Source organism: Podarcis pityusensis, assembly GCF_964106645.2.
Source record: "Podarcis pityusensis genome assembly, chromosome: 3".
NCBI lineage: Eukaryota > Metazoa > Chordata > Lepidosauria > Squamata > Lacertidae > Podarcis > Podarcis pityusensis.
Window position 1 is genome coordinate 73,023,836 of NC_138026.1, and position 27,585 is coordinate 73,051,420.

The following is a 27,585-nucleotide window of genomic DNA, read 5'->3' on the forward strand; positions in this document are numbered from 1 at the left end:
TATAACCTGAGCCTCCAATGGAGGGCCTCCCCCAAGATCTTGCTTCTCCCTTAGTCACAGCCTTGGAGTCAAGCAGAAATCAAGCATGACTCTCACTCCCTGGCCTCTACCTGCTTCCAGCCCAGCTCACAAACACAACTCTATGGCTATTGTCCTCACTACCAGCCAGATGGAGGGGCCCCATCCATTTGCCCTCTGGTACAGAGCAGCTTTATTATGGCCCCTGCCTGGCTAATTCAACAATGGCATCTTTCATTAGGTTTTAATCCTTGCTAGATTCAGGAATTAGAAGGGGCTGAGGCATCATACATCCTAACCCGCCTCCCAAAACTCACAACACTATTTATTCATTTATGAAATTGTTTATAGGCTGCTCAAGTTGGGCTCATAAAAACAAACAAACAAGAAATGAAAACAATCCTAAAGTGACAAAGGCAGCAATATTGACAGCTGTCTGAAAACATAGATCTGTTCAAACAAATAATAAAAGACTTAACCACTAACAGAGCAATGTTCTGTAATATAGCTCCTTGGAAACACTCTTATTTTTTTAAAAGGTAGTTTTTAAAAGGTAAAACACATTAAAAATAGCTCCAGTAAATATGATACAAATATCTTTCAGGGACTGAGAATACTCTCCCTGGTGTGAGTCATTCCTTGCATGAACTTGGGTATCATATGAAACTGCCTTGTACTGAATCAGACTATTGGTCCACCCAGCTGAGTATTGGTTGCCCTGACAACAGTGGCTCACCCAGGTTTCATGCTGGAGTCTCTCTCAGCCTATGGGGAGATGCTGCAGATGGAACCTGGGACCTTCTGCATCTCGTGAACATGCATGTGGTGCCCCTGAGCTCTGGCAGTGTGGCAGAATTTGGGCTCTCAAATTTCAGGGGCGCCCTGCATGATGTTAAAATTTGGCACCAGTCCACCTCTCATGCTCATTCTACAGCATTGTTGTGGCGGCCCCTGCAGCACGGTGTCCAGTGCTACCCTAAAACCATCTCTGGCTCTGACCCTTGGATGATTCCATTCCACTCTCCATTTGCCACATCTCTAATTTGAATTCTCTGTTGCGGTTGTTTGTGGAACATGTACAACCTTTTTTAAGGTCTCTCTCCTGAGGGGGTTCTCTCATGTACAAACAGAGTTGCACTCCAAAATCACCCCCCAGGCTTGTTCCCCTCCTCTTTTGAGGTTTATCAAGGGACAGTGAAAATGGCCGGAGAAGGCCGGTTCACACATACAGTGCAATGTAAGGGCCGGCTTCTCCATGTCTTCATTTCAAGCCACAAGAGACTGCTGTTTTGTAATATGTTTACGCTGTGTACATAAATAAGGTTTTAGAATATGAACTCTTAGAGGCTAATACTGGGTGGTTATATTTCTAAAAGACTAGGGCATCTGTCACATTAAGAGAGGGGTGGCTAAACTTTGGAACCACATTCTGTCCATGGTGTTCTGACATAATGAAAAGCTGCAGTCAGTCAAAGACAGTAGAAGAAGTTTCTGATCTCTTCCACATGGCCACGGCAGGCTCGCTTAAATTAATTCCTGTAATGACAAACCATAGAAGCTTGTGTATAGTGTTACTACCTTGACATTATCCCTTCAGGATTTTTTAAAAAAGTTTCATTTGATTGTTTCCAGCAACTGGTAATTAACATGTATATCTTTGTTTGTTTGTTGGTCATGCTTTCTCCCCAGACTGTAGCCACTACAGTCTTTGGTATGGACAATCCAGGGCTGGCACAATGTTATGACTTAAACCATGTTCACAGTTCGATTGAAGTCCATCCTGCTTTTTGAGGAAAATGACTCTTTTAGCTGGCCACGAGTTTCTGGGCACTAGGGCAGTTCTGTGCTGCAGCTGACATCACTACAAAAATGTTCATGAGAGCTCTGCATAAATAAAAGTGAGGCATTCAGCCTGTGGCACACCTTGCACTCTTGAATACATTACAAATCATTCCAAAGTTTGGAAGACATGCTTAGCCAGCTTCTCTGCTTTTACTGCTTGGTGTGAGATGCTAGCTAATTACGCCTAGATTATGATGTTGATGCATAGGTTAGATAAGAGAATAATTTGCTGCTGCTTCCCCACCCAAGCCAGTATCCCAGACATTTCCCTTCAAGTTATGGCCTATTAAGCAGGCTTTATATCGAAATGTTAGCATTGGTTAATTCAGTGAGACAATGAAGAAGGGCTATTTGCATTTTGCTCTTTAAAAGATATGAATGCATGAAAATGCAGAATAAATGCATTTCTTTAGAGAAAAAGTTGTCTGGTTGGAATAGTGCCCGGGCTTTTCCTGCAGCAATGCTGGTATACCTGCAGCAAACATGATTGTAAAGTGTTTATTGGAGTTGCTGTCAGACATGTGCCCAAAAGCAGTGTCTGTCTCCATCTTGAAAGGGCAGGTGGAGGTCTGGTTTAATGAAAATGCAAGTCAGACAGATTTTTGTTAGCTCTAATCAATATTTCCAATAAGTTGTAGGACTTCTCATCTCTAGCCAAGTGGCATACACTCAAGCAGGTGAGAAATTCTATCTCGGTGCGTAAACGCCCCCAAATAATTGATGTGAAATATTTTCTCAGACTCCATAGCTCTCCACAGAATAACACCGTAGTTCCAGAATATCCCATCTAGGATACTAATCAGTCATGACTATGCTCACATTGTATCCCACAGGTGATCAATAACTTATAAAGTAACAAAGCAAAGCTTCCATTTGTGGCACTAATGCTGCAATGCTATTAACTTTCCGGAAAGTAAGCCCCAATTAACAGAGACAGACTTTCTTCTGAGTACACATGCATAGGATCACACTGTAAATTAAACCCAGAGAGTGATCAAGAAAGTGGACTTTAGAAACAGGTGCTTGTACTGGGAGGGAATAAGTGCAGATGAGAAAATGACTGCAATTCATTAACAGGCAGGAATAACAACCTGTTCTCCTCCTTCTCCGAGTTGGGGTGTGTTTCAAAAATAACTCATCACATCATCCATCAACATATTGGTGAAAGGTTTCATACCATTCCTCCCACATTATGACAGTGAAAAAAATGGAAACGTTGATATGACTGCATGATTTGCAAGTTACACCCGAAGCTGTTCCAAGGTAAGTATGCTCTCTGGTTAATTATAGGAAGCCAATGAACAAGGCCCAGTGTCTAATGCCAGACAGAAAGATGTTCCAACCACTTTATGAACACTGCTAACTTGTAGATCCTTTCCAGCGTGTAACTGTGTCTGAGGAGGAGAAAAAATGTAAAGATGAAGGAGAATACCAGTGACTCTCAATTTTGGATACGTTGATCCAATCTATCAAAAGAAATCAGTGGGCATCTTCACATTTCACCATATAGCCTCTCTTGTACTCTGTGAATGCTGTTAATGTGCAGAATAGAGCTAATTTTATACTGAATGAAGAGCTTTTGCACTCAAATTGCAGAAGCAGAAAATGCAAAGAAAGTTGATTTAAGGGTCACTTAATGGTCCAAATTAAGCCTCTCTGACGCAGATTGGAAACCCCCTGAACGATTGTATGATTAACTCAGAAGTTAACTCAGAGTTAACTCAGAAGAATGAAACATTTGCATAATCACAAGCAGTAATAAGGAATGTGGTGATGAGCACTGAACAATGCTAAAATCATCCTGCAGACTACAGTACAGTAATCTAGCAGTTCTTTAATTAATAAAAAAGTGGGAATGGCAAATGTTTTTAATTAATGAAAAGTCTGACTCTATTCTCTTTCAGGCAATGTGGCTGCTCATCGATCTGTTCCCATTCATTTTCTTAAATGAATCACCCCCTCTTCCTTCTCATTTAATAATATTGATGAGGCTACTGATAAATGTTGATTAGGGTGTGCCTGAACCTCAAGATTCGTCTTGTATCAGTTTTGGTTTTTGCTATTAAAAAAATCGGATCTATTTCTGAGTCGAAACTGTTTCTTGATCTAATCTTATATTTCCCCAATCCATTCAGGTGCTTATTAAATCAGTGCATATTTCTAATGAAAAGAGAGCATTCTGGCAATTTTCTTGGAAAAAGACACATTCCCTTTTGAGAAATGCATCCTTGACTCTGGTTTCTGGAAAGTTTATTAAGAGGCTTTATATCTATGATCTCCTTGATTTCTGACATCATCCCTGGTTTATTGCATACATTGGTGAAAGAAGGGGATTTCTTTATGAGCACATGAAAGGAATATATTACATGTGAGGAAATATAAAGCCTGACCTTTTAAAGGTCTTCAGTGAATCCATAAAACTGAAGATTCATCCGAAGCCTAAGAGGTCCAGTTTGCACTCCCCATGCAAAGCTCAAATAAACATGGATTCTATATACATTGTAATGGGTCACCAGGTAAAGTCATTATTCTTTGCCCTCATCTGCTGCTTTATATAGGCCACACTGCTAGACAGAAAATAAAATTGTACCAAGAAGATCCAAACCTGCAGGACTGGGTAGGGAATCCTACTAAGAAGCTACAGGAGTAAAAAAATAAAAATAAAATAAATATCACGAGTGAAGGCCTCTCCTATATATCTTCCCTGAAAGTGAGGCGTCAGTGATGTTCTGATTCCCATAGGGTCATAATAATCTCTTGCCACAAATTACACTGCAGTTTTAAGAATGAAAAGCATAAGCCCTCCCCCCCCCCTTCTGTCTTGTGTCTACAATAATAACAGAGTTTTACGTTTGGTGCCTTTTCAGAGCGCGCAGATAATCACAAACAATAAGCAGGTTTTCGCTGGTTTAAGTAAACAGTAACAGAAAGCCAAACCTGAAGATTACACAAAGGCTGGAGGATAATAACGGGTTCTCTGATCTCATCTAGACCATGGAAATCAAGCAGCTGGCAACAAGGCAGAAGGTAAATCTATTTAGGAAATAAGACTATGATCCCCCACCCACCCATTTACCTAGGAGCATTATTTTATAGCTGAGATCTCAGGTTGTGTTTCACTCATGTATGTGAAAGCACATCCCGCCTCCGAATCTTAGAAACTGTAGTTTTACGCACACAGAGGTAAAATTCCCAGCACCATTAACAAACTACAGTTCCCAGGATATTTTGGTGGCGGGGAGATGTGCTTTAAATGTACAGTGGTACCTTGGTTCTCAAACGTTATGGTACTCAAACAACCTGGAACCCAAACCCGGCCAACCTGGAAGTGTTCCGGTTGTGAACTTTTTTGGGAAGCCAAATGTGTTCCAATTTGAGTGCCACACTTCCATTTTGAGTGTTACGCTGAGGTCTGTCTGTTTTTGCTATTTATCTTTCGTTTTTGTTTTTGCGGCTTTTTTGTTTTGTTTTTGTGACTGTGTGGGACCCAGTTCAGCTACTGATTGATTGGTTGTGTGACTGCAGTACATTGTTTATTGCTTTCATTTCATGGATCAGTGGTCTCGTGAGATAGTAAAATTCATGTAAAATTCCTGTTTTAGGGGTTGTTTTTAAAAGTCTGGAATGGATAAATCCATATTGCATTACTTTCTATGGGAAAGCACACCTTGGTTTTGGAACACTTTCGTTTTAGAATGGACTTCCGGAACGGATTAAGTTTGAGAACCAAGGTACCACTGTATAGGGTGTACACAGCCAAGATGCCAGTCTTATCTGGATATGGAAACATTTCTACAACATCTATAGGAGGTAATTACACAGCAGGTAGGGGACACTTCACAAAGAGTGGAAGGGTGTAGTGTTGGGAAGAAATTGGGTAGAGAGAGCACTACAGGAAGTAAAACTGTAGATCAAAGACGTGGAAAGCTCCAGAGACTCATGGCATTCCCATTGGTCGCTTCAGCTTGGCGGGTCACAAGTTGTGCAGACACGTGATAGATTATATATATCACCTAGGTTTTGAATATATCAAAATATGTTACAGCCTTTCTATCTGATGCACTAACACCAATATAAATACCAGTTTCTTTCTCCAGATGTAAAAAAATCCACATAACTTTAATAACCCTCCTCAATGCAATGGCTTATTCCAACAGTTATTGTAATATTTATCAAGAACAGTAATCCTTCTGGGTGTTTTCTGACTGTCCTTATTCAACTGATTGCCTTTAAAAAAAGCCGCTTTCCAGTGTTTTTTATGTAATCATCTCAGGCCCAATCACTTATTTGCTTCTTAATATGCTTCTTAACTAAGCATATTCTGGAAATATTTGTTTGAGTGAAACAGATTTGCAGTACATGTATGTTTACAAAATAGCTTGGCAGGGAAGGATCACACTTGCTCCTTCCATGTGGAAAGAGTAGAGCTTGTCACCAGAATGTTCTAAGCACAGCTAACTGAAGGTTGTGCCATGCAGCAAAATTACACCTCACGGCTGGAGCAGCCCAAAGCTGCTTACAGATGGCCAGGTATGGGTGGAACAGGAGATGTGAAGCAATGGTGGAACAGTCGGGTCATTTAGTATCCAGGATTAGACCTCCTCAAAGCTGAAGGTGCTTTTCTTGAACATCCCCCCCCCCATTTCATTGTCCAGTCTAGTCCTTTCTGTCTACCTGTCTGCCCTTCCTTCCTGCTTGCTGTCAGAAGGGGGTGAAAATGCTTGCATATTCAGAGTGAGGGCAGGCAGCCTGAATTGGCTTCATTTGTCCTCAGTGATGCCTGTAGCTGTGCCTAGCCAAATCTGGCTACGTTGCATCACTATGTGATTTCCAGGGAGCTCAATTAATCAAGGAAGAAGACAGTACATAATCACAAGGGAAAATGGCACCAAATCAGCAGCAGAGAAGGAAAATAAGGACAGAGAAAAGGACTGGTTGGTGTTTTTTCTTTTTTAAAAAAGATTTACAGTCAGTCATGAAATATTTCAGCTGCCCTGAAAGCACTATTTTTGACAGGAACATCCACAGAGCAGAATATTTGGAATCCTGTTTAAAATGAGGGACAAAAATGTGCATGAAAACCACTGCACTCTATCAAATGCACGTTGCTTGAAAACAAGCTGCCCCTAACTAGTTGTGAAACGTCAACAGGCAGCAACTTATATTGGCTATACTGTATAACATACATTTAATGCATATCTCCCTACCCCCCAAATCCTGGGTTCTATGGTTTACCTCTCACAGAGCTACAATTCCCAGTGCTCTTAATCCCCATTGGAGGACAGGATATGGACAAATGCAGTAGCCAATCGTAACAAAGCAACCAGGAATAAAGCTGTCAACCCTAATATAATGCAAGGCACCAGAGGGCTCAGTTTGGGGCTAATGGTAAGGAAGGACTCAGCTGCCTTCCTTGCTGCATTGCCAAAGTAGGTTGCTGCTAGCCTGCTTTTCCTCTGTGCTTCAGATGACCAGAGGATGTCATTCCAGCTAGGGAGCCTACATTTCCTTATAAATTCTAACTCTGGCATGGTTATTCAGTATCAACTGCATTCAAGCTGTCCATCATTGCTTGCCAGCTTGAGGGCATGGTAGCCTCCCAGTTTGGTTACCTTCCTGATAAATTGCTTGCTGACACCCAGATTTCAGTGTGTGACATTCAGGACCATTCACAGCCAGGCAACAGGCTCATTCTAAAAGAAATGTAATAATGAAGTTCATATTTCAAGTCTTTGTTAATAGATGTGAACATTCTAGAGATGCATTTAATTAAAGGAACATGAGAGATTTGAGGTGGAATCCTGCAGAGTTTGCAGTGGCTGAACATAATGTCCTCTTTAGCACTCTTTCTGCCCTCAAATGTCAGACAGTAAAGTCAAAATTGGATCCAATAGTAATATAGTGGCTGGTACAAAATCTGATACATTTGAAATTCAGCTCCTTTAAGTGACATTCATTGACTCTGCACAAAGAGATTGCATAGGCTGTCAAACATCTTCAAGTAGGTCATCTTTTGGGGATTAGACTAAGTTGCTATCTGTTGACATTTCACAACTGACATCATAAGCTTCTTATAAATTGAATGAATTCTGCTTCTCTTTTCTTGGGGGCTAAAAGCAGATGATAGCTGAAATTTTGCCATGTAAAAGGGTGATTTGGTTTCTTTCTCAAAAGTAACTACTGTAGCAGTTTGGGGGAGCTTAACCTCTGATAAGTGCATCTCCCCACACAAATTTGCCACCCAGTAGGTATGAAGATCTACTCTGGAAATATGATACACATTTCTTAAACAGAGAGGTGCTGCTGGGTTCTCACATGGGATGTGTAGTTTGAAGTCCTGACCAATGACCTGTAAACCTGCACCCCTAATCCCAGACTCATGGGGACCGTCTGGCCATGATTACACAGTAGCAAGGGAAAGGCATTCCTTTCTTATTACATCATTTTTCATGTCTGAGCCCAGAGATGAAAATAGGACGTGAATCCTGGGGAGCTATGGCTTAAAATAAGCCCTAGGTCCTGATAGTCACAAACACAATCTGTGACACCAACAAGCCACTCATAAAGTTCAACCAAAGAGGTATAAGCGTGGAGTTTCAAAAGTGTTTAATTTTGACTTAAATCTGCTCAGATGGCAACCTTTTGAATGCAAGGCGTGTACTCTGCCACTGAATTACAGGCCATAATTCCTGGGTGTTTCAAATAAAAGGCAAATGTCTGGTTGTCCTTAAGTTGCTTTGGCCTACACAAGTCTTAAAGAGTTCCAGTCTGGTCTCTTACTATAGGCAGGGCTCAAATGTAATCTTTTTTTTTTTTTTTTTAAGGGCCATAACTGCAACTTAAGTGTGGTTAGGGCAAACTGGATAATAGGTGGCAGGTGCAGAAATTAAGCAATGGAAAAAGAGAGAAACAGACAGAAAGATGAGAACAACATCAATAGATTTTGTTTATTAAGAGTATTTGTATCCCACCCTTCCAGTTGCCCAGAACAGCTTACATAATAAAATAAAAATAAAATAAAAACAACAGTATGGAACATATAATATTAAAGAATATTTCTAGGTCACCCTATAGCACTGGGCTCAAAGAGGCTTACAAATATAAACCAATGAAGCAAATATAGGTGCAGCGAAAAATGACAAGTTTGGGTCGCTTGGTGACTGTTGTATGTGAAGTGGAACATAGCGGGTTACACATTCTGTTGAATTTGTGGATTTTAACCATAGATGCCCAATTTATGTAATCTTTCAGGCTTCTTTGCTCACACATCTGGAGTCATATATGTTTCTTTCATGTATGCTTGCCAACCGTATGCCATCTTTCTCATTGCTTATCCTATTTTGTCAAATAAGCAAGAGCAACGATGTATGGATGATGAATCTCCAATGAGATTATGAGAGCTGAACATATTTGTGCCTTCAGTGTAGCATTCCAATCTCCACATTTCAATCGCATGTTTAGATTCCTCTTTACTAACTAAATAGTTTTCAAATCCTAACCCTTTCATGATTATAGAGCATCCATAAGGGCCGAGATCCTTGAAATACCATGCATATTTTTCACCTTTAAAATATGTTCATAAGAACTGTCTTCACTGCTGTCACAACTTTTAAAAAATAATAATCACAAAAATTCTTAATCATAAGACATTTTAGTGCGTTGGCCCGTTAGAGCTAATGAGATGACCTTCAAGTCTCCCTCTTCCTGGAATAGTTTAACTATTTGCCTCATACTCCTTTTGCATGCAATTCTTCACTCTCCTTCTTCTGAGAGACTGCTAAGATCAGGTGCAGAGTACCTGCCCATTGTTAATACTGTTCACTATCTTATACCTAGCTCTTCATTGGTATCGATCAACTGAACATTCACTCTTACCATTTTTAACAGATGGTCTCCTCTCTGCCTTTAATTGATTGTTAATCCATCACCATTTACCCGTTGTCTCGTGCCATTTGCTGACTGTAATTAATTGCCTTTTCTACATTGCCATTAATTGTCATTTATCTACAGTGTATCTCTTTTTTATATTCAGCAGCAGGAAAAGAGGAAAAAGTTTGCTTATCTCTAACAGCATCTGCCCCTTCCATTTTTGCTTATTGCAGCCTCTAGGACTGCTTCCCGTATTATATTTAGGAGCATGGAAATACCATGTTTCACTCCTTTTTGAAATCTAGTTCACACGTGTGTGGTTTCACACTAGTCCTCTATTGCAGTAATTTGTATAACATAATCACTGCCCTTGTTTTCCAGAGGGTGCCATCATCTGCGGTACTGTCCATAAAGAATCATTTGCAATTGCAGATCCATGATTAGCAGTTTTCCAGGAACATATGGCTGTGTTTCATAAAATTCCTTCATAGTCAAATTGAAGGACATATTTTGTGTGAAATGGCCCTCCATTGGGTGCTCAAGTAGCTATGTAGCAAGAGGAAGGATGTTGCAATCACATTCTGTTAAGGTTACCATTTTGTGTCGGGGGGGGGCAGAAACATTTCTATGATTCCAGGTGCAGTTTTCTCTAACATTGGGAATGTTTAGTTTTGGCTTGTTAAGTCTGTTATTAATGGTGAAAACCCTGCATGAAAATGGGCTGCAATACTACAGGCTATACCCTAACATCATCTACTGGGATTTGACAATCTTTAATCATTTAACAATGTGTATTTGGATGATGCAAAGGCAAGAAGATAAATGTGTTTGAAAAAAGAGCAAAATGTTTAAAGAAAAACCTTGGAAGAACAAGTATTGAAGTGAATTGTTTTCCTTTACTGCCACTATAAAGCCAATCAGGAGGATTATAGTACTTTGAAAATTCAGGATGAAATCCTATACTGTACACACGTACTTTGCAATAAATCCCACTAAACTCAACAGGATTTACTACTGAGTAAACATGTATTGGATTGCATCATAAGCATGTTACCTACGAAGGTCTTATTTTATAACATTTGGGAAAATACAGGCCCCTATCCCGAGAAGCTTGCCATCTACAATTCAATACAGTGGAGACCAGAGAAAAATAAGAGAGATGGAGTCACAGGAGAAGGACGTGTGTTTATTTCATGCATCCATATGCTTAGCCTTATTTACAGCAGGCACAGGGTAGCCAATGTGGTGTTCTACAGATGTTGCTGATCTAATCTTTTTGTCATCCCTGGCCAATGATCATGCTGACTGAGGCTGATGGGAGTTATAGTTGAACAACATCTGGAGGGCACCAAGTACCCCTGCAGTACCATATGACTTTAGGGGCTGGGCCAAAGGACTGTATCCAATACTGCTCTTCTACTTGTGCAGAAAATTCCAGTTTACACAAGGGAACTCCCCCCTCATCTCCCCTGCATTCCCCCCTTGCATCTTCAAAATCTGCTCCAGAAGGTTGGGGAACCCTCTGCATCAGATATTGGGGGTCTGAAGGAAGAGGAGAGGAAGGGGAACTCCCTATAGTGCGAAGGGAACTCTGGTTATACAGCACTGGATGCAACCCACAGAGAGGAACTGGAAGGAAGATTTGAGGGAATATTCTTCTGAATATAATGTCTCTATCCCATATTATGTATCAATAAGACTTGAAGCCACATAATTTTAAATGGTTAAGATGTAATACTCCGAAGGAGTCTATTTTTTTGGCAGGAACACTACTTTGCACACACTGAGGCCACATGCTGCTTGATCCTTAATCTTGCACCTGTTGTTTAAGAGCTAAACAACAATTGAGCCATAACACGATGCTTTAAAGCACTTGTAGATATGATGCAAAAGGCCACCATGCTTCGGAAAAGTACTGAGATTGGGGTCTGGTGTCAAAATGCATCCAACATGAAAGTGCACCTGCAGCAATGTTGTGTGAACAGAAATGTCTCTGAGATTATGGCACTGCAGGAATTGATGCCGAAAAACCCAGTACATTATAAAAACTTAAGAGACGGGGAGGGATTAATTGTAAGCAGCAGGGACACATTGGGTGGTGGTCCCATATTTATCAAATTCTCTTGCTAGTGAGAAAGATATGGGCTAGCTACTGCTGGTGTAAAGGACTGCAGACTGAAATGGGTAAGGAATCAAAAACAAACCATAGCATTTACTCTTTGGGAAACTGGTTTTTGAAAGCTGGAGCAATGTAATCCTAGTTTGGACAAAGTTTTGTTGATTATATGTAAGACATGGGCCTAGAGTCACATGAAACATCATACCCCATTGTTATTGGATAAATCCTCCCTTCCATCTGCAAACATCTTTTTAAAAGTGTAAGTTGTCCAGCCCCCATGACAGACATCTGTGAGTTACATAAATAGTAGATTAAACAATCTCTGTTGTTAGGAGTTAATTCTGGCCATAAAGTGCTCCAGGTGAACCGGAAGGGAGATACTGTAAATAGGTTTTGTGATGGCTACATTACATTTAAAGTACAAAATATCCAGGCAAATCCTGAATGATTTAGGTTACAATCCTATAAGCACATTTACCAGAAAAGTAAATCCTATTGAATGCAGTGAAATGTATTTCCATGTAACTATGTTTGGGATTGGTCTGTAAATCTGGATTAATACGGTACAAGAGTGTTCTAAGAACAAGGTTAGATTGAGTGTGACCAAAAGTTATGGCATTTCGGTTACATTAAGCAGAGTGTTCTGCAGGGAGTTTCATATATCCCATCTCTTATCTAAACTGAAGCTTGTTTAGCAAATTGCCTGTCGGAAAGATAGGCTTTTGGTTCCCCAGTTCTGTAGTTAGGAATAGCTGTCTATTATACACACAGAGTGACTTGCAATTTTGTGGGGTTCACCAGCAATTCTGTGCTCACTTAATTAGTTTATATCATGACTGAAAGCCTTTAAGTCTGTGTATAGGTGAACAGCCTCCAAGCCTATTTCCCACCTGCTCCTGTTGCTAATTTCTTCATTAACAAACTGTAAGAATTTATTTATTTGTTTGTTTAAATTTGTATACCTGAGTTTTAATTGGTTATCTGAAGATCACAGGGTGGTTCACAACATAAAAATATAAAACGAGAACACAAAATACATAATAAAACAAAAGCAAACCAATAACTTGATGCATGCTATTGAATTAAGAACATTAAAAATTAAGAACATAAAAAAGTAAATATGATAGTTAAAGAGGTTTTGCATGCAACAAAAATTCAATAAAAAGTTGGGGGGACTCATAAGTAATAATTGTCTAAAACCTCTTGCTTTCTCACAAATGAGTAATGGGGCAAAAAGCTCTGCACTGCAATATTAACCCACTGCAATAGACAGGAAAATGAAACTTCAGTTGGTTATTATGGTTTCCTGCTGTGGCTTTCACTTGTGCATTGATTTATTCTTGTCTGAAAATTTCGAAGGCAATCTGGATTGCTTACTTGATGTTATCATTTACCTCTTCTTTTCAGATGATTCAAAAGCGCCATGAACTAAATGGTTTTAATGGCAAATGGAAACAGAGAAGATGCCGTTCTCATTTAGTTATTCCTTATACACATGTGCACATATTACGATCCATCAACTTATTCTAATGGCATGATTGGGTAACCTTGCATTCCTTACTGTCAGAATTGCTGAAGACAGTGGTGGGGAAAGCTATATTATTCTGCACTAAGAAAATAAATTTCTAAGTATCTGTATTCTGACTCCTGTATAAATTGCAAATCTGCATGTATTTCCATATTTTGCATAATTTATTCTCTGCTTATAAGAAGGAACACTGAGTTATGCAGGTTACTGAAGCCCCACTTCTGAACACTGCATAACTTGTTCAACTTCCCATTCAAGGTTCTGAGATTCCATTGTCCATACACTCTTCCTCCAACCCTATGGGCTTGAAACAGATCTTTATAAAATGAAAGTGGATCTTTCTGGATGTTCAGTCCTGTGCCTGGAACCAAATTACAGTGGAACCTCGGGTTGTGGATGTAATCTGTGACGGAGGCACGTCCGCAACCCACAGCGAAACCCGGAAGTAACCTGTTCCGGTACTTCCGGGTTTCCTGCGGTCCGTAACCCCAAGACACGTATCCTGAAGCGTCCATAACATGAGGTATGACTGTATGCGATTGTGCTTACATTGAACACATGGCATCTTAATGGCAGAAGTGCCTGGGCGCTGACGGCTTAGAGATTCTTTTACATCTGTGTAATTTTGTCCCATGTATCCAATGGACAGCCTGGTCCTACAGCTGAAGTGAAGAGAGGTAGGATTGTGCATAAGCATGGAGAGTCCTGAAAGAAAAGGAATTTGCATATTACTTTATAGGGAACACTTAGCTTTGCTTAGTTTTTTATGGGTTAAATGCCCGTTTTTACATTGGAATACTCAAAGCAGAACGTGAAGATTTGGAGAAGCTCTCAAAATGAACGATTCATTAATCATGTTTATTTAGAATTTGATTACAGTCATACCTTGGGTTACAGCCGCTTCAGGTTGCGTTTTTTTGGGTTGTGGACCGCCGAAACCCAGAAGTACTGGAACGGGTTACTTCTGCATTTCGATGGTCACGCATGCGCAGAAGCGCTGAATCGCAACCTGCGCGTGCGCAGACGTGGGTTGCGAACGTGCATCCCGCATGGATCACGTTTGCAACCTGAGCGTCCACTGTATTAAAAATTTTACATTAAAATTAGAAAGTTGGCTTAAAATCTAAGAGCACATTTCTTAAGATTATCAATAATCTACTGTTTTAATACTAAAGGAACTGACTATACAAGAGATTCCTCAGCCACATATATTTGTATCTCATGCCAGCTTTATAGTCTGTCACGTTAATCCAGATGGCTAAATTCTGCTTCCTCAATGGTTCCTGGCAGAACGACTGGTTTTAGATATTCCAGATTTAGAAGAAAGTGGGAAGGAGGACCACATCTAGGATGTCCTTATCAGACTGCTGCTATTGATACTGTGAAGCAAGCCTTGCAAAAGGAAGTCCATTAGATGCTAGGAAACTTGGGAATATATGGATAGTAGCTTTATTAGCGCATAATCAAAGAACTGCAGTCTATTCTGAAAGACAATCTATCCTTCTCACATGACTTGAATATCCTTACTTAAAGACAATTGCCCAAACTGAAGAAACTATGTACCAGCAACAATGGCCCACTCAACAGTGATGCATATCTAGGCCCAGCAATTGCTCCTGTAATAAGATGGTGGCGGCAGCGGGGGTAAGGAATGGGGATGGACCATTTTCTTTTCTTTTTTTTAAAAAAAATTATATTTATTGAGAATTTTAAGATTACAAAGAAACAAAGAAGAAAAAACAAGGAAAAAACAAGTAACATTTAAACAATACGAATCAATAAAAAAAAGATCAAAAAGAGAAAAAAACAAAACACATAATACATCAAAATCAAAAAACAAAAATAGACAAAAAAATTAAAAACAAATCCAATATTCCCAAATCATTAACTGTCATTACCTTGTTTCATCGACCTCCTCATACCTCCCTTTTTTGTATTCTAGTTATTAATTATCTCAGCAAATCCTTTCCATCTTTCATAATATTCTGTCATTAAATTACCTTAATCTATTTTAACCTTATATTACCATAAAAGGCCCTAAAACTTAAAACTTAAATCTTATTTATACCAAATTCTCTTAACCATGACATATTCTTACATAATTCTTTTTAACATTTCTGCTAAAGCCAAATAATTTCATTCCAACATTTTTCTAATACTCTTTACTTTTACAAAATTTTCCTAAATAAATTGTTTAAAACTTTCTTCCAATCTTCATCCAACGTTTCTTTCTCCTGGTCTCGGGTTTTGTCAGTTCTTTCTATCCCATCCATCTAGTCCATCAACCTGGTAACCTTATATCCAAGGCCCTTGGATCTCTTCCATGTCCCATCCGCAGATCTTCTTCATATTTATACCTGTGCTTTACTTTGTCTTCTGCTCCTTTCACTCGGGGAGACTCCAGCTTGACAATGTTTTTGTCCCTTCTCGACAGATCAGCCCCTTTTCCAAAGTCAACACTGAACTCCATATGGTATTTAAAAACATGTTTCAAAGTCCCTCCAAAGTTAAGTGCCCGCACAACCCCGGACGCCTCCCAGCCCAAAGCCAGACTTGAAAGGTCAAAACATCCCTGCATAGGGGGGGTCTATCCAGCCCCCCATCTCCAAACCAAACAGAACTCTATCTCTCCAAATCTGGCTTTCTCCAGGTTCATTCATCAAGTCCAACAACTCATGTTCCTGTTGGGCCACAGTTCCCTCCATCTCTGCCTCACTAGGTCCAGCAACAGCCTCCTCCCTCATCTGATCTGTCAAAGCACACTCCTGAGTTAACTCCTGAGTGGGTTCTATATAAGTACCCACTACCTGTCCAAACTTTCCGATCCCAACAGTCATCAAATCCATCTCCTCATGTAACTGTTCCAATAAAGCACTTGTCTTACAAAAGGCCAACACCAGAGCCTCCGAATACATTGTTGTTGAGGGTCAGAGTCTGTTCCCACGATCTTAATCTATTGCAGCTGCAAAGCTCCCCAGTTGGAATTTAATAACAGTTTCACAAGCTCCCTCTAGGGGAAAAAACTTCTATTTGTATCCACCTCTCTCCTTTTTTTTAAAAAAAGCAAATCTAACAACAAAGTTTCCTTTTTCAGATATTTTGTCAATATTTTGTTCCTTTTAGATGCGAAGGGGAACAATGGAATCAATATGTTTCTCTTAACTATCTGTCAAAAACGTTTGTCTATAGTCAATGAACTTCCCGAAGACGTCTGTCCTGACACCCCGCTCCCAGGTTCAGAACAGTGGAGAATTGCTTTTCTTTACTTGTCTTCTGCAAGTTTAATCAGTCCAGAAAAAGTTCCCCCCTCTTCTCCTGCTTCCAAGGGGGGTTCAGTAATTTTAAATGATGAAAATTGATCCTTTACAACGATTTTCTAAGCTCTAGCTTGCCGTGTCTTTGCTTCAGTCTATTTACAAAAAGCGGAAGGCAGACTTCCTGTTTAAACCTTCCCGCTTCAGTGCCAAATTAAAAGAAATTTTCTTATTCCAATTTTCCGTTCTACTCACGGACAGTTATTTAAGCTCCAATTGTCCACAGGAAAAAGTCAGCGCTCTCCGGCAACAGCAATGCGGCTTCACTCCGTGAAAGAAGCAGTCGATTCAAGGCACCGCGCCATTTACCCCACATCGTTCCGGAACCCCGAAATCGGGTTTCCCCACGAGTAGGGGGGGCGCAAAGGTGCCGGCCGAATCCCACGTCCACAGGCTTCTCCCGCCTGTGGTTTTTGATGGGTCTCCGCCTCACTGTGGCGGTTCAGACCCTGTTTTCCACGGAGCAGATTCCTCCCGATCGGAGGAAATCCACCATTGCCAGAGGCGCCAACCCGGAAGTCCCGGGGATGGACCATTTTCTGTTCTGCCTCAAGTGCCAGACACATTCTGGGCCGGCCCTGTATATGCCCACTTGAAACTATCAGATTTAGGATCAGTAGAGACTGGGAGGAGCAAGCTGAATATGGAAAGTAACTGTCCCTTGTTAATGTTTATATGTTAATCAGGGGTACCAGTTCAATACCAGTACTGAGTGATCAACTCTGCACATGCTCTGATCAGTGGCGAAGCATATGCCCTCGCTGCCCAAGGTGGGAGTGCTCCAGAAGGGGGTGGGGCGCTGAGAGTGTCCTCCGAGGTGCGGGATAGCCGCTCAGGTGCCCGGAGCGGTGTGCACGCCCTGCAGCCGGGGGCGGAGCCAACTGCTGATGGCAGACATTCACCGCGCCACCCGCCCGCAACTCCCAAGCCTCCCCCAGCTGTCAAAATGAAGAGGGAAGGGGGGAATGCCGCCGGCAAAGTGGCACAGCTCCCCCCTCCTCCTGACAGCTCGGGGTAGGCTTGGAAGTTGCGGGCGGGTAGTGCGCCGAATGTCACCCCCCCCAGGGATGACACCTGGGGCAAGCCGCCCCCACCGCCCCCCTTCCTCTGCCACTGGCTCTGATTGGATCTTTTGCCTCTTGGCAGTCCTCCTCTGCCCAATCTTCTGTCTAGACATGTATGCGTAAAATTTGCCAATTGACAACAGGCACAAAAGCTGATGATAGAAATATATTTGTTTTAAAGGTTCCATTAAGCTCTTTATTGTATTAGTAAATAAACAAGAGTTATGGTTTTTAGGAACTAAAAAGGCCAACATTTAAATTGAATGTACACACATTCCCCTCCCCCCTTCAAAACTTTACAAATAAGTACATTAAAAAATAACCAAACCTTTTATATCATATGAGACAAACAGCCTGGTTCCAAATTTCTAGATTTCAAGCACATAGAAAAAGAAGGTGTACTTACAGGTCAGGCTGCACAATGTGGTGAAGCATGATTTTATTTTATGCTGACATGGCAGGGACATCATAAAAGAATCACAACAGGATATGCTGAGGCAAAAGTCGGGAATTGAGATGCCACGGATGAATCCTGACATCAGCTTTTTCCAGGTGTTGTAAGCACTATGGTAGGTGAGCGTCTTGCAAACTGATTCAGACTAGTGAACACCAGCAAACCAAGAATTCAAGGGGAGAGATGGGGTTGATCTGTTTCAATGTGGACTACTAACAGGGTAACATAGGGCAGAGGAAATTAGGAGAGCTACTGCATCTAAACAGAAATGGTAGTCCCAAATCCCTGCAAGAGGGATTTGTTCAGTATTTTCTGTTTTAGACACTACTAGCTACTGCTGCTCCTAATAGCAATGTCTGGAAGCTCCAGTGTCAGAAATTCTGTGCTATATCTTTGTTCCAGTGATGGGCAATCTCAGCTGGCATTAGAATGGAGGTGCAAGAGTTAAGTACACTGATTTTAAGTGGTACTGTGATTCCCAGATTAAATGGTGGGCTGCAAATTAATAGTGCCTGTGAAAGCCTTCTCATGAGCTGAATGTGTCATGCTGCCAGCAGAGGATACCAGCAATTTTGCAGCATAATGTGCTAAAGAAGTTTCACTTCTGGTCAAAGGTTTGAATGGGCAGGTATGTCAGGATCATCCAAAAATGTACATCATGAGGTGCAAAATGAGGCCCTTAATGAACATAGCTACCAGATGTTTTACAAATGGGAAAAATCAAACAGAAAACATATAGCTCTTTGGTTATGTCAATTCTTCATCTAGCTAATAATTTAACTTTTTTTTAAAAAAAAACTTTTCTTTTAAAAGGAATTGCTTTTAACTGCACAAACACATATTTCATGAACTACACGAAACTGATATTTTAAACAGCAAAATCAATAAAACCTGGAAGCATGCACTAGCAACAAAATACTTTCTGGCTATTTGTACTAATTGCCTAGTAAGGCATCCACACCCTCTCATGGCTTGTTACCAGAAATAGACCTTACTATGCCTCAGTTGCTTTATAAAGGGGGGTGCAGGAAGAAGCAACATTTACATTTATTTGTCTCAGAGGGCTGCTGAGCCGTAATTAATTAATTCTTGGTGGGGGCTTTTCCTTCTTCAAAAACCAGGTGCCTTACATATGCCTGCATATTTTGAAGATTTTCATATCAGCTAATTAGAACAGTGGGACACATACTATGCTACTGGTTCTAAATATCAATTTTTGATCATACATTACTGTCATTAAACTAAATGTTTAGCTTGAATCAATTTAGAAATCATCCTACATTTGGTGAAATGAAATTACTTTGGGTAGAGTATTTACTTTCCCAGTGTTATCAGTATCATAGAAATCCCAAATGGTATATATCTGCTTCTCTGTTGCAGGGTGCTTTATTTTTGAGCAGTTAATATACTTTTGAGCGAAGTGAAATGAGCTATTCACATACATCTGGGGTTGGTTCAACTAAATTGTTGCATGAGCAGAACAAGGTCCGCTCACACAACTGGCCTTTTTGTCCTGTCCTTCCTCCACGCCCCCTAAATCTGCTCTGGTGAGTTGAGGGAAAACCCAGAACAGGCAGGGTGGGGGGTGTGGAGTCCCACTGCATGAGCAGAACTTTTTGCTCCTGTACACTCCATTGAACATTATGCTGAGTTCGTCCCAGGGATATGCACAAGTAGCTTGATCAACTGAGGCCAAGGCTTGTCGGGAACATTTTGAAACCATAAAAACATCATCTATGGCTGTGTACATATTACTGTACTGTCTTAAAATGCAGCGAAGTTACTCCGTTTTTCTCAAAACACAGTATTTAATAAGAAAGAACAGGATACGGGGTAGATATGAATTGCGGCTAACGTCTGAAGAAATGTGAGTAATAGTGATAATATGAAAAATTCTCCGACAGGCTGAGGGAAGTCCAAAAAGTACAAAGATTGGAATTGGATGTAAAACTTAATTGGAATTTTTTTTTTCTGTTGTTTTGGAAAAATTGATAAATAAAAAATTGGGAAAAAAAAAAGACTTGCGGCTAACGTCATGGGTTCACCATTTCCCAAACAAGTCATGGAAGTACACTGGAGGCAAAGTAGTATGCATTTTGAATTCACTTTTTGGGGGGCGGGGGGGGGGGGTAAGGGCTCTGGAAACTGACCTATACTGAGTCAGACTATTGGTCTGTCATCTTCAATTGCTATTTTATAATTTAGCTTTTTTTTGCAGTTGGTAAATAGGTCTACTTGAATTAGGCTGGAATCCTAACTCCACTTAACTGAGAGTAAACTCTACTGGATTCAAAAGGACTTAATTCTGAGCATACATGGTTAGGATTGTGCTGTAAGTTGTGATTCTTTTGGCATACCATTACAGTGGTACCTTGGGTTAAGAACTTAATTCGTTCCAGAGGTCCGTTCTTAACCTGAAACTGTTCTTAACGTGAAGCACCACTTTAGCTAATGGGGCCTCCTGCTGCTGCTGCACCGCCGGAGCACAATTTCTGTTCTCATCCTGAAGCAAAGTTCTTAACCTGAAGCACTATTTCTGGGTTAGCAGAGTCTATAACCTGAAGCGTATGTAACCCGAGGTACCACTGTATATAATTGTTTGCAACTCATGGGAATGGGCGTGAAATGAGAAATAACTAAATTTAAAACCCCAGGACTTTTTGATAGTTGGCCCATTAATTTCAACAGGCTTAGGCTGCAATCCAATACTCAATTAAGTGGAGGATGCTCTACTCAACTCAATGGCCCTTCTGATTACTCACATCAGTGACTGCACTTTGGGCATCTAACTTTGCATAGGATTGATACGGCTTTAAACACATATGTAGGGTCTCAATGCAATTGATATGAATTACATGTGTAGAATTAGGAAGCGGAATGCCATCAAATATATTAGTAATTCTCATTGGCGTAATAAAGTCCACCCCGCCCCCTCATATTGGAAAACCGCATGCTAAATCTAATTAGCTGGCTTAAATGATACTTTGATGCATGTAATCTACACAACAAATGAGGATGGGTTAATTTTGCAAGGAAAAGTTTTTATTTCCTAGTTTGTGTTAACACTGTCCAAACATGTCAGTCTTTTACTTCAACAGGTGTTTTACCCTAGTACAGAGAGGAACAGCAGAATTAAATGTATTTTTCTCCCTTTCCTGAAAAATCTAACTTCTCTTTTAAACTGATTGAGGGGGTGGAACAGGGAAAGTTGAGAGAAGCTGAGGAGTATCTGGTTGGGAACAAACTATCCCCCAGATATGAGGGGGTTTTTTTATTATTGACCAAATGAGAAAGGGAAAGACATTGGCAAAAGTGCAGGAGCACACCATAACAATTCAAAGTGGACAAAGCACTGAGAGTAAAAAATGAAAGTGACATATGGAGAGAAATACTGCGCATAGATGTATATATGCTAGTATAGCAACATCTGAAGCAAGATAGACAACTGTTTTTTTTAAAAAAGTATATCGTAGGTACAAAAGAAAACTGGTATAATTGAGAGAACTGTTATCTCTAGATACCAGTGCTATGGGAAAAACAGGGAAGTTGTTGCTTCTTCATCCCAGAATCATAGTGTGTAACCTGGGAGGGATTTACTCAGCCTGCAATCTCCTTCTTGGAACTGTGTCTACAAGTTGACCTCATCAATACTGTATTTATGTAATACTGTTTTATGTAATATTTTGTCTGACGAGTTATGGAGAAATCAAAAGCTTGTCACACTTTAGTGACAATTTTGGTTGGTTCTAATAAAGATTATGTGGATTTTGGAGTTTTATTCTTTTCGTGAACCAACATGGCAACATTTGCTTTTTAGGTGCAGTGAGGACTATAAACAAAGCCCCCCCCCCCCCATTTTACCCATTTACTATGCCCGACTGCAAGGGAGATCATAGGACATTGGCACAAAGCAAAACAGTAAGAGAGTTTGTAAGTTATTTCAGGTGTACTGCTGAATCTAATTCCAGAAAACCTGTTGAGTGAGTATCTATCTTTGAAAGATACTTTCTGGCCTTTAAATTCAGTGACCCAGCTGGAAAAAGTTTAAGGATTATCTACAAAAACATCATAAGTTATATGAATGTTAAGATTTTGCATGGTTGGGGAAATTTAGCTTCAGCAATAAAATTTGATGATCTGGGAAATTAAGTTATAACTATGAAAGGACCAAAACTTAAAATACGCCTATTTTAGGATAAAAGAAATTTGATAATAAGTATTTTAAATTTAAAGTATAATTATTTGAAACTACAAAAAACGCATGAAACAAGGTAATAATTTGCTGACATCTTTATTGTAAAGAATGCAGGGTGAGGGAGATGTGGGGAAGTCCGGTCGGTTATGAAAAGATGTTCTGGAAAGATGAATTTTATCTATTTTCTTTTTCTTTTTGTTCTGTTGCTTTTGTTATTTACCTGAATATATATTTGTACCTGGAAAAAAGCAATAAAAAATATTATTAAAAAAAAATAAATAAATTCAGTGACCCAGAAATCTGATCCTGATCCGAGTTCTGAAGTCATTTCGTTGTACATGTTAACATTAGAAATGTGCAACATTTATTCTGGTTGTAAGATTACTGAGAAATTATGCAGGCACTGTATAGCAGAGTGAAATTAGTTGTGACGACCAATGAGAGCCAGTGGTAAGTTGAAGCTATATTACAGAATTATGGAAATGATTGGAAGTAGCTGGCACATCTTTCAGGTGAGAGGAGGGTATGAAAAAATAGTTGAGGAGCAAAATTACTGACAATGCTGCAGACCCCATAAGACCCAGTCATGTGTCTACTGAAGCTGTTAAGTTTCTGGATAAGTAGATGCTAATTTTTTCAAGTTTATCTCTACAACAATGAGGACTAGGGTCTGACCTTTATTTTTGGCACAAGATATTCTGTCACCACACCATGTACTAGAAAATAAGTTCCAGTACTGTATAGTGTTGGCAAAGGAATTCAATAAATTTTAGATATGAGCCTACCTCAGCTAAGCTTAAGTGGATCCTTTTAGAGCACTGTGGCAGTTGGCTAAATACATATATAAATAGCAAATAACTAAAAGGACAGGCCCTCAACTCATCATTTCCTTGATTTTATATTGGCTTTCAGATACTTCTGATGATTTGAACTATCCCTTCCAGCCGTTATGAAATTCCTTAAAAAGAAAACAAGGTATAATTTTACAGATTATGATAGTACAATAAAATCTACATAAGCCTTAGAGCAGTGGTGGGAACCTGTGGCCCTTCAGATGTTGCTGGACAACAACGCTTGTTATCCCTGGCCAGTGGCCATACTGACTGGGGATGAAGTCCAGCAACATCTGCAGGGCCGCAGATTTTCCTACACTTGGGCTTAGAGGTATCCTACAAACATGCAACTTTCTTGCATAAAAGTTCAGGAGAAGCTTTGGATCAGATTAGTTATCTATTATAGGACTTCAGCAAGTGAGTGTAGGCTCTGGACTTTCTAACCACAGATGAATGCACATGGAACAGTGACTATAATAGGCTTTTGTGCATGGCTTTAAGAATGCTAAGGGCTTTGTTTCTTTTTTGCTGTTACTACATTTGCAAAGCTGTGATCTGAGTACACTTTCCCCACCTTATTTTTAAAAAGTAAATGAGAAAAAAATGTAACCAAAAAAGTACAAAGATAAGGTCCACCCAACTGTTCAGATAGCTCACAGTTGGAACAAGTAACTTGTACCAATGACAGGGTAGGTATTGTAGGAGGAAAATATAAAGCCCCGTGGCCCACGTGTGTGGGGTAAATAACAAAAGAATCTGCTGGGCACCTGGATTCAAAACGTGGGGCTAAACAGACTCTCCAACAGGAGAGAACCCTTGGTAACAGAGTTTAAATTCACATAAGTCAAGCAGCAGTGTAGTATGGAAATGTAGACTGTTAAATCTTTTTATCCTGTTTAGTTCGCTTGCAAAGTATTCCCCTCTTTCTATCCCTTGCAATGAACAGACGACACACTTTTAAGTAAATTTAAAATGCTTTACTTACAAAACGTTCAAAAGGTCAGATTCATGCATTTATCCAAGCAGCAGCAAGGAGAACGCAGGCAAAATACCCTTGGCTAGAAAATACAGAAAGTTAGCTTCAAACATATGCTCTAAAGTTGCTGTTTGCTTAGACACGTCTTCCTTAATCAGTTACATGGCATGGAGACAGAGGGAACAGGAAGAGAATACTTCACTTCCTGCCTCATCAGAGAAGGGGGCCAAGTCTAGAAATCCAGCTCTATTATCTTAACCCCTTCTTGCACTAACTAGCACTCATGCATGGCTATGCTTGACAGCAATTTCCCAAAGGTATTACATGAGCTTGATACATTTGTGGTTTCTGATTCTTGACATGCATATGAGAATGCTAGCTAAATACCGTCTTGTGGCCTCTTCAGAGGCACATGAACATATCCAAAGCTTTTGCGCAAAACTCTCATGGAACGGGAGGCCCCCAACAACTGAATTATAAAGTTTATTAAAATAATTCTATTACGCCTTTTACATTGGCTGATGATACACATTTTTGAAACCCATATTTAAATACAACTAAAGCACTCAAGTAAAAAAACAGAAATCCAATCAAAACATGTACTGAATTATTAACTTTTGGATTTTCCTACCCCCCAAAAATAATGAATGGGTTATCTGGGGGAAAGGCCTGAATTTTCTTTGTGCAAAGATATCCCTCTAACAGAAACACAGATTTAACAGAATACAAGAGGATAATGACCAAGAAAAGGAAGTAAAATTTATGTATTTTTACAGTTCAGTGATTGTATAATAAAGCTACAAGAAACAGACTAAAAATAGTGTTCCTGAAGAGTCAGTATTATTTTCCCCATTTTTAAAAACAAGGCTTTTCAAAGAGTTTCCTGGAATAACTACTTCATATACCTGCAAAGAGTGTGCAACTAAAAGGGTTGGCACTGCAAGAAAGACGAACAGAGAAAAACCAAGAGGCATAAAAAACCATATATACTCCTATGCCCTGACCCCCGCAATAAGAGGAGCACCAGTCACTAGAGGAAATTGGGTAAGCCTGGCTGCATGGAAGACAATGTTGGGAAACACACAGAGCTCACTGGATCCTGACAAGGGTATTTTTAGGGATAGAAAACCCTCCTATATCCACAGCAGTTCTTTGCTAATCTTGACACTGGGGTCAAATAAAGCAATAGCTTTAAAAATGCCAATATACTTGAGACATAAATGGGAGATAGTATGGATTGAACCCAAGAGGTTATGCACATGCTCTATTATGGAGTCCTTGATTAATGGAGGAACTTAAGTGACTAGAACTACAATCCCGTGGGAATACTCTTAGGGAAAGACCCACCATTAACAAACTGAGGCATACTTCTTATTTGAGTTGACAATCAATTTATTTAATTTACCAATTCCTTCCCACCACTTTTATTATGCTTTACTGAATTTCCTAGGGCTCAGCACAGCTCAACACTTAGAAACATGTTATCCAAACACTTAAATATACGAAGACTAAAAGTTATCCTTAAAAAAATCCTCTAATACCCAGCCACAAAATGCTTGCTTTGAACAGTGAAGGCTTATGGTACTCCCAGAAAATTGGCAAGCTTAGCATTTTTCTGGTATCTGGGAAAGCAAGTTCCAAAACTGTAGAGCTTTATTATGAAACAAATGAGAATGGAGAGAATGTGTATGAAAACATTGCCTAAGGACAGATGAATATTGTACAATGAGCAGAGATCTATTCTCCCCCCTACTTTTATCTACTTCCCTTGCTCCAAGAGATGACTCATTCCCCAAACCGGTCTGATGGGCATGGCCTCTTTTGCTTTTTCTCCATACCAATCACAGGCTCTCAGCTGCTCTGTAAAGTCTCTACATGCTTATCTTGTTTGCATGCATGTGCCCATGTACACCTCCACTCAGTTCCCTGCTCCAAGACACCTGCTATCTCTCCTAGCCTCTCACCACCAGACTAGTGTAAGCCTAAGAGTAGTCCATGCATCTGGATAAACTAATTTAATACAATCAGCTTAATACATTTTTAGCTGTTCTCTGGGGAAATGGTAAAATCTTTAATTTTAGATAGAAGCCAGGCTTATTCATTCTCACAAGCACATAATGTGAACAGGGAACTGCATTCTACGATATCCTGATGCCAACCCTCCCGCTTGTGTCACTCAACAGAGATTCTTACTGTGCAGTTTTTCATCCTAAGTGCTGTTGGCGGATTCTGCAAGGAAGTAACAACTTTGGCAGGGCCTACTTTGCCAGGGCTGTGCCAGGTCCCTGTGCTTAGAAGTACTATCATTCCTTGGGAAGTATTTCCCTGTGGCACTTCCAGTCCTAGTGCAAGAGCTGCTGGAGGCAACTGTGCAGCACAACCCACCTGCGATCAATGGGCCTTGCTCCTAATAAGTGATCTTGAACAAAGCAATACTATGCCCGTGTACAGAGAAGGCAGCCACACTGATTTCCATGGGACCAACTCCCAGATAAGTGTGCATAGGATTACTGAAAGATGACCTATTTCAACACTACCTTCTCAAACCTTACCTAGTTAAATATTGTGGGTAACCCTACTCTCAAACTGCTGTCCTAAACATAATTCCTGAGGAGAAACCTCCCGTGCCTATTATAGTGGGGCTTACTTCCCAGCAAAAACTTGCATAGCAATTCGCTGTGCATAGATTTCCCTATTATTCCAATTTTAAACATGAAGCATTGCAGGTGGGTGACCGGGACTTGCCAAAACTCTCGCAGGCAGAGAAGAGAGGGTTTATTTCAGCAAGTTCCACCCTGCTTTTATTTACATTTTTTGGGGGGGAAATATAATTATATACACGCACACGCTTAGGAAGGCTGCAATCCTCCCTTCTGAGTCCCCAGAGAGCACCATGGCTAAACAACAATTAATCCCTTCACGCGATTGCCATCCTCCCCAGCGCCTGCCTCCGCAGCCCGCCGCCGCCACGCACAAACCCAGCCCCCTTCAGCCGCCACCCTTCATTGTTCTTGCCGCCACGGCAGGCTACCGCGCGGCTCTCTACCCGTCCTCGCTTAGTTCAAACCAAAACGCCCTCAACTGCTAATTTCCCCCTCACACACGGGGGGAGAGAGAGAGAAGCGGGAGGAGGAGGAGGAGGAGGCGCGAGCACCGTGCGCTCGGCCCTCTTTCCGCGCGCGCGCTCGCCGGGCTGTTGACCTGACACCCGAGCATTAGAAGCACAGAGGAGGCACGCACGCGCACGCGCGCAAGGAAGGATGGGTGGGGGGAGGAGGAGGAGAGCGGCGTTTGTGACGCGCTCGCGAAAGAACGGCTGAGCGGCCGCGCGCACGGAACGGTGTCTCTCCCTCCCTCTCTCTGTGTGTGTGTG

The 27,585-nt window shown here is 40.6% G+C and overlaps 1 long non-coding RNA gene across 3 annotated transcripts; it reads right to left on the reverse strand.

Moving 5' to 3' along the window:
• On the reverse strand, nucleotides 1-27,401 carry LOC308474464. Of its 3 annotated transcripts, XR_013984741.1 has the most exons (5): nucleotides 24,222-27,401; nucleotides 17,827-17,906; nucleotides 13,926-14,081; nucleotides 3,038-3,254; nucleotides 1-1,554 (listed from the first exon to the last, which is right to left on the reverse strand). It is a non-coding gene; the product is annotated as an uncharacterized lncRNA (long non-coding RNA). The 3 variants fall into 3 exon arrangements; XR_013984742.1 differs by lacking the exon at nucleotides 1-1,554 and having other exon boundaries at nucleotides 2,211-3,254; XR_013984743.1 differs by lacking the exons at nucleotides 1-1,554; nucleotides 3,038-3,254 and having other exon boundaries at nucleotides 8,500-14,081.
• Between the last annotated feature and the right edge of the window lie 184 nt (nucleotides 27,402-27,585).